We start from the raw sequence: 12,985 nt of genomic DNA, 5'->3' as shown, positions 1-12,985 counted from the left end.
ACAGCAAGCTCTCCACCTTGTCAGGAGAAGAGGACAGAGTCCAGGGACAGTTGGGTGCGACTGGGTAAGCTGGGTACAGAAAGTGATGGGTTTTGGACACAAGATTTAGCTGCAAACGCCGAGTTTCGGCATTCAGCTTTTTCACGTGCGGTATCAGCAGTGTTGCAATTTGAGGTAAGGGAGGGGATAGAGGGGGAACATACACCAGAAACAGATTTGTTTAGATGCCACCAGGATTTTCTGAGGAGGGAGAGAGGTTTGAGAGTTCAGACTTGACATGAGAAAGATGTTGTTTTCTGGCTCTCCTGAGGGTAGATACACACTTGTTCCGAGCTTTATGGAAGGAACTGAGATTGCCCTCAGTTGGGTTTGCTTTCCATGAGGCAAAGGCAAGTTGTTTCAGGACAACTGCCTCATAACAAGCTTCAGTGAACCAAGGGCAGGAGGAAGGGTAGGACAACTGTAGACGAGAGGGGATAAATCTGTGCATGAGGGAGAGCACGTTTCTTTGAAAGAATTCCCAGGATGAGTTGATGTTGGAGAAAGTAGAGATAGGCGACCAGTCTATAAGTTTGAGGGCTGCTTGGAAACCCTGCCAGTCGGCTTGAGTGAGATGCCAGACTCGACGGCGGTGAGGTGGTTCTCTGATAATAGCCAGAGAGATGTCCACTTTGACAAGGACATGGTCAGAAGAACCCATTGGAGCGGAGGAAGAGTAGCAGGTATTGTCAGGGAAATTTGTCAAAATCAGATCCCGAAGAGCTGGAGTACCATTGGTTGAGATTCAGGTAGGGAAGTTGACCGATTGAGTCAGTCCCAATGAGTTGCAGAAAGCTTTTGCTGTGGTGCCATGACAGGTGACAGAGGTACCCACACCTAGCCAACTGGCATGATGACAATTGAAGTTGCCACATATGAGGAAGAGAGAGTTTGGATGAGAAGATAGAAGTTGGTCCATGTTTTCAGATAATGCGGTGTAGATCGAGTCATCACTGTGAGGTGGACGTTACAGTACACATATAAACACGAGGTGAGAGTTGAGGGGAAGCCTTAGCCAGAGGTATTCCTGGGGGTGTGGGGGAGTGAGGGCAGTGCATGGAGAGTGAGGAATAGAGTCTTTGATGAAGAGAGCAACTCCTCCAACAGGGCGAGGCTCAGGTCTGTCAAACCGGAGGAGGGAGTAACCAGGGAGAGATACTTGTGAGTCAGACACGTCTTGGGGGAGGACAGTTTGTAAGGCAGATTAATTTTGGTTTGTCAGTGGCAACCTGTATGGAAAGATCTGAAAGGTTTGAGCGAAGGCCCCGGATATTTGAGGTCCACACTGTTAATGAAGAGGGAGGGGACGAGTTTTTGGGTGCAGGGGAGGGGAGGGGGAGGGTAGGACAATGGATGATGGGGGGAGGTAAGGAGTGTTGTTGAAAGTGTGTGGGGGATTGCAGAATAGCTAGGGGAGGGGGCCGAATGAGGAGGTGAAAAGGCTCTGTGGTGCTGGGGGCGAGGAGGGACAAGAGTGGGGGAAGAAGGCAGTTGAGGATTTGAGGAGGTGGAGTGAAGAGTTGGAGGTGAGAGGGCAGTGGAAGGAGGCAGCTTCGTGGATGGGAGGGGGAACTTTGGGAAGGAGGAGGGAGGGGGATGAGTGGTGGGAGAAAGGTGAGGGGGGAGTTTTTGAGAGAGGTGAGAGGGAGGCTTGGAGGGAGAAGAGTGGGATGGTTGCTTTGAGAGTGAGGGGTGAGAGGAGTGAGTTGACACTGAAGTTGGAAAAAAAGAATGGTTGATGGAAAGCGAACATTCATAGCAAACTGGGTTTTTTTTTAAGTTTTAGGTCAGTTATGCGATTTAACACAATTCTTGATGAATGCATTTAAGGCGAATTCAGAGAATGGAGAGAAGAAACGCTGTAACAGTTGGATTTTTTAGGCAAGGTATGAAGGAAAGGTCGAATTGAGAGCAGTCTGTTTAAATAGCATAAGAGCAGTGCATTCTGATACAGTAAAGAGTACAACACATGTGAGAGGAAGATGAAGCATCACAAGAGATCGTTTTTGTTAATATTATTAATGTTTGAGAGAGTTTTCAACAGATTAGGTCATGGAGGTGTTGCAGAAAAAAAAACGAGGAAGAAGAAGAGGAAGAAAAAGATGAAGAAGCAGAAGAGGAGGAAGAAAAAGATGAAGAAGATGAAGAAGATGAAGAAGATGAAGAAGATGAAGAAGAATCAGAGAAAGGTAGCGGTTTTTTTTTTTTAGATAAGAAATAGTGATTCATTGGGATGGGGGACATTAAGAAAGTGGGAAAGATAGAAATTGAAGATAATGGGGAGAAAAAACAAATAAATACGATCGTACACCGAGGGGAACAAAGGGTCGGCCTCAAGCCTCAAGGATAGGCCTCAAGCACCCAGTAAGACAAGTTCGACGAAATCTCACAAAATAGCACGATTTTTGAAACAAAACCGAACTGGGAACACACAGTAACATACAGGTGAGAAAATAAACAGTTTTAACGGGACAGATAACGACCAGAAACTTAACTTTGAGATCGTCAGCAGGTAGCCCTCAAGGAGACCTGCTAATGCTCCAAACCCAGAACCGGAGGTCTTGCGGTTGTCTGTCGTCTTGGCTGCTGGTGTTGGTGCTTGCGTTATTATCTTTTATCTTGTGGGCTTGGACTGTATTGTCTTGCCAATTGCTTTTGGAGATGCGTTGGTAAGCGCATACTTATCTCTTGACTCTTATTCAAAGAAGGATATTATTAAAGAACAGTTTATCCAAGAAGGCTTTATTATTCATCACGTTGAACATCTGTAATAAGGGTTTTAGTTCACACAGGTGAACTCTTAAACAGCAAGGAGTTAACAGTGGGCGCTCGTCCTTAAACACTAAGTTGTTCACAGGGTGCAACAGGGCATAAATGGGTGGCGTGCAAGTTGGGGGGGGCACCAGATGCACCATGGGGGACATTGCACCCAAATGCCCCCCCCCAGCAATGGGCCTGGCTGAGAGGTGTAATGCCACTTTGAGAAAACAGCATCTGCAATGTAAAACCCTCTTCTGCACATGCTGACTACCTCAGAAGGTGAATTTGACACAAAAAAATGTAACAATAAACATTGTATATAAAGAAATTCGATAAATCACATTGTGAACAGTGGAGATAATGACGTCCAAACGAACCCTCACTTTCGAAACTTCGCGCAGAGCGCGGGTTTGGCTCGTGTGTATATATATATATATATATATATATATATATATATATATATATATATATATATACATACATACATACATATCTTCTTCTTCTTCTTTCGGCTGCTCCCGTTTGGGGTCGCCACAGCCGATCATCCGTATGATCCGCATAGTGATTTGGCACATGTTTCACGCCGGATGCCCTTCCTGACGCAACCCTGGTCGCCTCTTACAACACAGGGATATGGTACACCTATTTTAAGCGGGGTATACACCGGCCCAATATACTGGTACTCATTTTGCCGACCTCGGAAGGATGACAGGCGGAGTTGTGTGTGTGTGTATATATATATATATATATATATATATATATATAGTAACGGCCACGGGTACCGAGTGTGTTATGAGGGGGTTAATCCCCATTTCTCCACAGAAGAGCCGGACCTGGGGCCACCGCTCACAATTAGCGTCGTGGTACGGTGGGTTGCATGGTACAAACGCCATTCAGTTAACCACGAGTTTCAGTGTCCACCGTTTCATTTTGCCTTGATTCCTTGTGGTGAAAATAGGTGAATTCAAATCAATGAAAATAATTTTAAACAAATAAACAATTAAACATACATTAACAGAAAAATAGACAAATTACAGATGCTTATCACTATGCCTTACTTAACAATTAAACACAAGACAAGGGTACCCAGCAGATCAATCAGGGGGAAGAAATCCGGTCTCGGCTTAACAAGGTAGAAGTCGTGATGCGTCAAATCGAATGTCCCAAAATGTATGAGCGTGCCTTGGTTCGCTGCCAGTACCCTGCCTCACCGTGCACCAACCTGCAAACAGGCTTGAACACCAATCGGCTTCACATCGTCACCTCCAGGAACCAGGGAAGCCAAGAATCAGTGTGGTATTGGAAGTTGCACGATTATTAATGTGTGCATGATGAGCCGGAACTGACGAGGCGGAACCGAGAGTGACGTCAGCAAGATGTGAGGAGCGAAGGAGGTGAGAGCCACCATTAAAGGATTGAGCCAAAGGATTTTGGTGTTGGCTGATTTTACGACACAACATATTGACGAGGAGGATGGCTCGCCTTGCTCTCACACCACCTGCTGCAGTCTTACCAAGTCCGGGTGAGCCTTCGATACCTTTTACCTCATGGATGCGCATGTTGGAGAACTTCATGCTGGCGGTAAATGACAACGCACTTTCTGATGCAAGGAAGCGCGCATTGCTTATACACTGCCTATGAACTGAAGGGCAGCATTTATTCTACACTCTCCCAGTTGATGGGGACACGTACTCTGCTACTGTCGGTGCATTAACAATCTTTTTCATGCCGAAGGTGAACGTTGTTTTTGAACGATATAAGTTTCCTCAACGAGCACAGAGGCCGGGTGAATCGACTGCTCAGTTCGTTGCTGCTTTACGTGAGATTGCGGTTAATTGTGGGTTTAGTAAAATCTCTCTGATGAAATGATACGAGATCAGCTCGAGGAAAAAAAAAACCCTTACAGCTCGTATATGTGAACGGTTGCTTTTGGAATGGAAGCTTACACTGCAGAAAGCCCTCGTGATGGCGGACAAATCGAATCGGCCTTGGTGGAAGCAAAAGCAATTTTACATGCGTCACATCGACGTCCTTTCAGGATGTAAATACAATACCAGCACGTACCAGCGTGGGGCAATACAGACGCGACCCCATCCACAGGGACACATCAAATGAACCTGCAAACTCAACATTCTCACAAGCTTGACAGGTACGCCAAGAGAGTACTTGTTATCGTTGTGGATCTGCAATGCACTTAGCCAATTTCCCCAAGTGCCCTGCAAAAGATGTAAATTGCAGGCAGTGTGGCAAAAGTGGACATTTTGCTCAAGAATGTCGCAGTAAAGACCGCGGATACCAAGTGCGGGAAGTGACTGTGCCAGATGCGACTGTTTTAAGCATAAACACACAAACCTCTGAACAAATTAGAGGGAACCTCTTTTGTGATGTTCATCTTTGCACATCTGATGGACAGGCATGCTCAACTAAATTACTGGTGGATACAAGTTCAGTCGTTTCCATACTTCCAGAGTCTACCTACCTGGAGCATTTCAAGAATGCACTTCTTGCAGATAACCAAAATTACACTCAGTGACTTACTTTAAAAAAAGAGTCGATCTCTGTAGTTGGTTGTCTTCAAGTGCAGGTGCGACACAACCATGTTTCTGTGCCTGCTGATTTTTTTATTGTTCCTTCTGGAACACCTATACTCGTCATGGACCTCTTCACCGCTCTCGGACTGAATATTGTTCATGGATGTGTTACTCCAGCATCAGTGCGAAGTACCTCTGTGCATCAAACATCGGTTTGGCAGACATCTAATCCTAACCTCACGGGAACCCCAGGCTATGCAAAAGGATTTGTACACAGAGTGAAGATGAGGCCCGATGTGGTGCCAATCCAGCAAAAGCTTCACCATTTACCTTTTGCTGTTCGTGATGCCGTCTCGCAAGAAGTGAAAACGCTTGAAGAAGCGGGTATCATTGAGAGAATTCACTCTTCCTAATGGGTTTCACCTATTGTCGTTACGCATAAGAAAACGGGAGGTGTACGACTGTGTGTAGATCTTCGTGAACCCAATAAGGTGATCGTAATAGACAGTCATCCACTCACGCATATTGAGTAGGTATTCGCAGAACTTCGGGGAGCGAGAATGTTTTCTACTCTTGATCTTCAGAGTGCATATCATCAAGTGCCCTTGCATGAGGAAAGCGGAGACCTTACGGCTTTTATCACACACGAGGGACTTTTCCATTTTTGCCGTGTTCCTTATGGTCTTGCTTCTGCTCCCAGTGCATTCCAGTGAATGATGTCACAGATCTTAGCTGGCCAGGAGGGCGTCCAATGTTTCCTAGATGACATAATTGTGTATGCTTCATCTCCTGAGAAACATGAGGAATGTCTTCAAGCTGTTTTGAATTGTATTGATCAAGCAGGCTTAATACTGCATTATGACAAATGTCATTTCAGGAAGGCTGAACTTTCTTTTCTGGGTCACATGATCTCAGAAAAGGACATGAGCCTAAACACCATTTAGAATGCCCTGGACTTCACCAGAAAGGTCAAAACAAGTTTACCCAACCCCTTAAGATCAGTGAACAGAGAGGTCCTGCTTCCTACAGACTATCTGATGGGAAAGTGTGGAATGCAATTCATCTAGCACCTGCAATTGAGACCTCAAATGGACTTTCTGCTGGAAGTACTAAACGTTCTGAGGACTATAGGGCACATAGCTCTGTCCAGCAAATGCCTCCACAAGTTTTTACCCCAGGTTTTCATCGTGGGACGAGATATTGTCAAGCCGCTGAATGGACCAACGACTTTGTCATGTGACATGCTTGCTTTTATTATTTCTTTGGGGGGGAGGGGGGTGGGGTGGGAGGGGGTTCATCACCAGTTATTTTCACGAAAAAAGGAATATGTGGTATTGGGAGTTGCATGATTATTAATGCATGCATGATGAGCCGGAACTGACGAGGCGGAACCGAGAGTGACGTCAGCGAGCTGTGAGGAGTGAAGGAGGTGAGAGCCACCATTAAAGGATTGAACCAAAGGATTTAAGTGTTGGCTGATTTTACGACACAACAATCAGGAATGAACAGAACCAGCAGGAACGGTCCAACCGTGACCCACTGTCAGGAGCCACCAGGAGCCACCTCCAACGGACAGCTGTGAGGAACTGTGAGGAACTGAGGCACTGTGTGGCACTGTGAGGCGCTGTGAGGCACTGTGAGGCACTGTGAGACATGGTGAGGGACTGTGAGGGACTGATTGGCACTGTGTGGCACTGTGTGGCACTATGAGGAGTTGTAACCAGCTGCCACCAACTGTCAAAAACTGTCATCAGTGGTCAGGGCTGTAATGCTGTAAGACTGTCACCAGCTCACCAACCGTCTGACTGGAAAAACTCACTGGAGCTGAAAATAACCGCTACCCAGCTGTCACAAAACTGTCAGTAAAACGGTCCTCCTGTCCTTTTTATAGGCGACCAGTCTGGGCAGAGCCTCAAGCAGACTTCAGCCAAATCCACCGTGCCCATTGGCGCATCGTTGCACGTGACCAACCGTCAACCTCATGATCATTCCTTCCTCGTTCAGCCCGACATGAATACTACCCAGCCAGTATCCATAGAGCTGCCAAATGGGGAGCCAAACGCGATGAAAAAAGTTGAACGTCAGCGTCGGTGAAAGAGGTGGGTGTCGAACATCGATAAAAGATAGGTGGGTGAGATAAATGATCTACAGCTGTATTTGACTGTCAGAATAACTGCTCAGGAAAAGCCCACGGTGTGCTTTATCAAATGCCCTGCAAGTCCAAAGTGTAAATAAATTGTCCACCTCCAAGCCAATGTGGCCTGATGGAATTGGAGTAGATGAGCCTTCATTGGGCTAACGGAAATCTCGGGTGCATGAATGTGTCACAAAGAGAAAAAGGCCAACCCATAAGAAAGGGAATCTGTTTTATACCCTTTACCAATGCATCAAAGTTTGAATCCCACCAGACATGGGGATGGGTCTATCCTGGACATGCATTTATGGAAATAACTGTCTGAGGACCTCATTATTTGTATGCATTCGGCGGATCCAATTCTGAAGTCCTTCACAAAAAAAATATATATATATATATATATATATATATATATATATATATATATATATATATATATATATATATATATATATATATATATATATATATATATATATATATATATATATATATATATATATATATATATATATATATATATATATATATATATATATATATATATATATATATATATATATATATATATATATATGAAGCCTGGTGTTGGCGCAGTGGTTAGGGCAGCAGCTTGGGATCCAAAAGGTCCTGAGTTCAAGCCCCGTTGGACCACTGAATTAATACACCAGGGGGTTGACTCAGCCTGTCATCCTTCCGAGGTCGGCGAAATGAGTACCAGTGTACTGGGCCGGTGTATACCTTGGTTAAAATAGGTGTATCATATCACTGTGTCGTAAGAGGCAACCAGGGTTGCGTCAGGAAGGGCATCCGGCGTAAAACATGTGCCAAACCATGCTGTGGATCATACGGATGATCCGCTGCGGTCTCCCCTAACGGGAGCAGCCGAAAGAAGAAGAAGATATATATATAGACACAGAGACACAGACAGAGACACAGATACAGACAATGAGTCAAAAGTTTTAGAACACCCCCATTTTTCCAGTTTTTACTGAAATTTAAGCAGTTCAAGTCCAGTGAATAACCTGAAATGGTACAAAGCTAAGCAGTACACTGCCAGAGGTTTAAAAAAAAGTTTTGGTCACCAAAAACTGAAAAATAATGCAAATTTCAGAGTTGTTAAAAAGGCCCTTTCAGGGAACAAGTATTGGGTTAGTAACTGCAACTGTTCTGCAGCAATGGAAGTAAATTAAGCCTTGAAAGTTGATGCAAACAATTCCTACAGGTGTCCCAGTTTTTGTTGATTAGTTACAAACCCTCTGTCTGTATAAAAGCAGTGTTGGAACTTACTGTGTTGCTACACCCTCTGAAGCATTATTTGGACAATATTGCACTGCAGGAAGTAGTTTATTGCTATCATAATGGCGAGAAAAAGACAATTAACAAAGGAAGACAGTCAGACCATTTTCACCCTTCAAAGTGGAGGTCTTTCCTTTATCCAGACAGACCATCCAGAGAAATTGCAAAGTAAGCCAAGGTGCCAGTGAGTACAGTTTCCTACACCATCAAAAGGCACTTGGAAACTGGAGGAAACGCTGGACAGGAAGAGGTCTGGCAGACCCAAAGCCACAACACAATCAGAAGACAAGTTTTTGAGAGTCAACAGCTTGCGTGATAGGTGGCTCACAGGACAGCAGCTTCAAGCACAGCTTAACACTGGTCGAAGTAGGGAAGTCTCAGTTTCAACTGTGAAGAGAAGACTTTGAGCTGCAGGTTTGACAGGTCAAGTGGCAGTAAGAAAGCCATTGCTAAGATGGCAAAATAAGAAAAAAAGGCTTGCCTGGGCCATGAAGCACCTACAGTGGACTACTGAAAACTGGAAGGTCTTATGGACTGATGAATCAAAATTTGAAATCTTCGCTTCATCATGCAGAGTTTTTGTACACTGTCATGTAGGCGAAAGGATGGTTCCTCAGTGTGTGACACCAACTGTTTAACATGGAGGAGGAAGCGGGATAATCTTGGGCTCTTTTGCTGGATCCAGAGTCGGTGACTTGCACAGAGTGACTGGCACCCTGAACCAAAAGGGCAACCACAGCATTTTGCAGCACCATGCAATACCCTCTGGTCTATGCCTCGTTGGTCAGGGGTTCATCCTACAGCAAGAAAACGACCCAAAACATACCTCCAGGCTATGTCAGAACTACCTTAGAAGAAAAGAACAAGACGGTTGGCTTCAAATCATGAAATGGCCAGCCCAGTCTCCAGACTGAAACCCCATCGAGCTGGTTTGGGATGAACTGGAAAGAAGGGTGAAAGCAAAGCAACCTTCAAGTGCAACACATTTGTGGGAACTTCTGCAACAGTGTTGGGAAGAACTTTCCAAACAATATTTGATTTCCATTGTGGAAAGAATGCCACGAGTATGTTTGGCTGTTATATCTGCAAAAGGTGGCTACTTTGATGAGTCAAAATCTTAGATTAAATTTTGTTCAACAAAACGATTCCATGATGTCTTTTTTTATCTGCAATTGTTTATTTGTTACATGCTTTAATTTCAGAGTACATTTGAAACATTAAACTGCATAAATTTCAGTTAAAACTGGAAAAATAGGGGGGTTCTAAAACTTTTCACTGGTAGTGTATATATATATATATATATATATATATATATATATATATATATATATATATATATATATATATATATATATATATATATATATATATATATATATATATATATATATATATATATATATATATATATATATAAAATATATAATATATATATATATATATACATAGTAATATATTTTTTATGTATCTAGTTATATAGATATCATATTTGCATGAGTAGGGTAAGAATACTGATTCTGGCTCACTTTTCCCCATGTAAATGAATGGGGGATTTTCAGCGATTTATATTTTTTTTCCCTAAAAATAAATCCCCTTTTTATCCCAAGGTATATTTATTTGTCTCCCCTTTTAACTTGGAGGTTGAACCTCATTGAATTGAACACCTGGGGGTTGAACAGCTCACTCATTGAACCTATAAAGATTTGTTCATTCTCAAATTCCTTCAATAGTTTAATTTTCTTTGCACAATAATCCCCATCTAAAATATTGACAAACAAAACATTTGAATCTTTATATTTTTTAAGATACCCCATTTGTGCCATTATGAAATGATAAACTTCTCTTAATGCTCTTGTTTGACCACCTCCTGAGCCACAGGTTATTTTTTGTTAAGCCCCGCCCACTTTTCTTTAAGCCCCGCCCACTTTTGTTAAGCCCCGCCCACTTTTCATAAGGTAATTTTTCTAAGCCACGCCCACTTTTCCTAAGCTCCGCCCACTTTTGCTAAGCTCCGCCCACTTTTCATAAGATATTTTTCTAAGCCACGCCCACTTTTCCTAAGCCCCGCCCACTTTTGCTAAGCTCCGCCCACTTTTCATAAGGTATTTTTTTCTAAGCCACGCCCACTTTTCCTAAGCTCCGCCTACTTTTGCTAAGCCCCGCCCACTCTTACATCATTTCCAGTTCATCTCTGACTCACAAAGAAATCACTAGAAAATTACAGGATGTTATGGTTTTGAAAAATTTCCCAATGAAGGCTTGCCTAGGCTTGCCCAGGGAATTTCCAAAGGAAACCACACCCACCAGTCTTTCTCTATAAAAGCTTCAAACCCAGGCTCCATTTTAAACATTTGTTCTTGCTGGCAATGGTGTTCTGTGTGCTTGTCTCAAACTCTCTGTCTTCTATGGAACTAAACCTTCAAGTTGATGAACTGGATTCAAACCTCTTATCTATTGAGGTAAGATTTTTTATTTTCCTATTTTCAAACTTTGATTGAAGCATACTCATTTAATAATTAAATAACTTAATTAATACATTATTATTTTCTCTCACAGGAAATTGTATCTGAAAATACTGCTTTTGCTACAACTTGGGGGAAATTGTTGGCTTGGTTGAAGACCTTGAGTGGGATGACTTTAGTGTTCCTTGGAACTCTCTGTCTTCTATGGAACTAAACCTTCAAGTTGATGAACTGGATTCAAACCTCTTATCTATTGAGGTAAGATTTTTTATTTTCCTATTTTCAAACTTTGATTGAAGCATACTCATTTAATAATTAAATAACTTAATTAATACATTATTATTTTCTCTCACAGGAAATTGTGTCTGAAATACGAAATGAAAATACTGCTTTTGCTACAACTTGGGGCGAAATTGTTGGCTTGGTTGAAGACCTTATGAGCGACCAAGACCCACAGAACGAGTTCGTCCTTGATGACCCAACCAAAGAGTTATACCTTGGAGACCAGCAAAATCCTGAAAAAGAGTTTTACAGCAATAGTACTCATTGTGAGTTATCAAGACAATACCCACTGAACAAGTTATACCTTGATGAGCCAGAATACAAGTTTTACCTTGGAGACTCACAAATTTTGAAAAAATCAGTAAATGAGTTCTGCCTTGATGGTTTAAATAACTACCTTGGAGACTCAGGAAAAGGGTTTTGCCAAGATGGTTCTAAATATGGGGCCTACCTTGGAGACTCACAAATTTTGAAAAAATCAGTAAATGAGTTCTGCCTTGATGGTTTAAATAACTACCTTGGAGACTCAGGAAAAGGGTTTTGCCAAGATGGTTCTAAATATGGGGCCTACCTTGGAGACTCACAAATTTTGAAAAAATCAGTAAATGAGTTCTGCCTTGATGGTTTAAATAACTACCTTGGAGACTCAGGAAAAGGGTTCTGCCAAGATGGTTCTAAATATGGGGCCTACCTTGGAGACTCACAAATTTTGAAAAAATCAGTAAATGAGTTCTGCCTTGATGGTTTAAATAACTACCTTGGAGACTCAGGAAAAGGGTTTTGCCAAGATGGTTCTAAATATGGGGCCTACCTTGGAGACTCACAAATTTTGAAAAAATCAGTAAATGAGTTCTGCCTTGATGGTTTAAATAACTACCTTGGAGACTCAGGAAAAGGGTTTTGCCAAGATGGTTCTAAATATGGGGCCTACCTTGGAGACTCACAAATTTTGAAAAAATCAGTAAATGAGTTCTGCCTTGATGGTTTAAATAACTACCTTGGAGACTCAGGAAAAGGGTTCTGCCAAGATGGTTCTAAATATGGGGCCTACCTTGGAGACTCACAAATTTTGAAAAAATCAGTAAATGAGTTCTGCCTTGATGGTTTAAATAACTACCTTGGAGACTCAGGAAAAGGGTTCTGCCAAGATGGTTCTAAATATGGGGCCTACCTTGGAGACTCACAAATTTTGAAAAATCAGTAAATGAGTTCTGCCTTGATGGTTTAAATAACTACCTTGGAGACTCAGGAAAAGGGTTCTGCCAAGATGGTTCTAAATATGGGGCCTACCTTGGAGACTCACAAATTTTGAAAAAATCAGTAAATGAGTTATCCTTAAGAGACTTTGTAAGTTGGTTTTACTTTGAATACTTGAAATGTGGGTTCTGGATTGATAACTCACAATGTGATACATATCTTGGAAACTCAACGGGAATGTGGTTATACCTTGAAGACTTGGAAAGTTGGGTTTATGTTGG

The 12,985-nt window shown here is 42.5% G+C and overlaps 1 protein-coding gene and 1 long non-coding RNA gene across 3 annotated transcripts in view; one reads left to right on the top strand and one right to left on the bottom strand.

Annotated features, from left to right (window-relative positions):
• Positions 1–4,139, bottom strand: part of LOC147024108 (protein APOLTP-like) — a 95,592-nt gene extending 91,453 nt beyond the window's left edge. Inside the window, exon 1 of the mRNA XM_085883691.1 lies at positions 4,022–4,139. The gene's annotated coding sequence lies outside the window, so the exon portion shown is untranslated. The remainder of the gene's footprint in view (positions 1–4,021) is intronic.
• Positions 4,140–4,184: 45 nt separating this feature from the next.
• The window catches only part of LOC147024106 (uncharacterized), an 83,769-nt gene continuing 74,968 nt past the window's right edge, over positions 4,185–12,985 (top strand). For both annotated transcript variants that reach the window (XR_015058870.1, XR_015058871.1), the window contains exon 1: positions 4,185–4,321. This is a non-coding gene — a long non-coding RNA (uncharacterized LOC147024106). The remainder of the gene's footprint in view (positions 4,322–12,985) is intronic.

Source organism: Eptatretus burgeri, chromosome 6 (assembly GCF_056783735.1).
Source record: "Eptatretus burgeri isolate ZD-2024b chromosome 6, Ebu_testis_v1, whole genome shotgun sequence".
Classification (NCBI taxonomy): Eukaryota; Metazoa; Chordata; class Myxini; order Myxiniformes; family Myxinidae; genus Eptatretus; species Eptatretus burgeri.
This window is presented reverse-complemented; position numbering and strand designations above follow the sequence as displayed.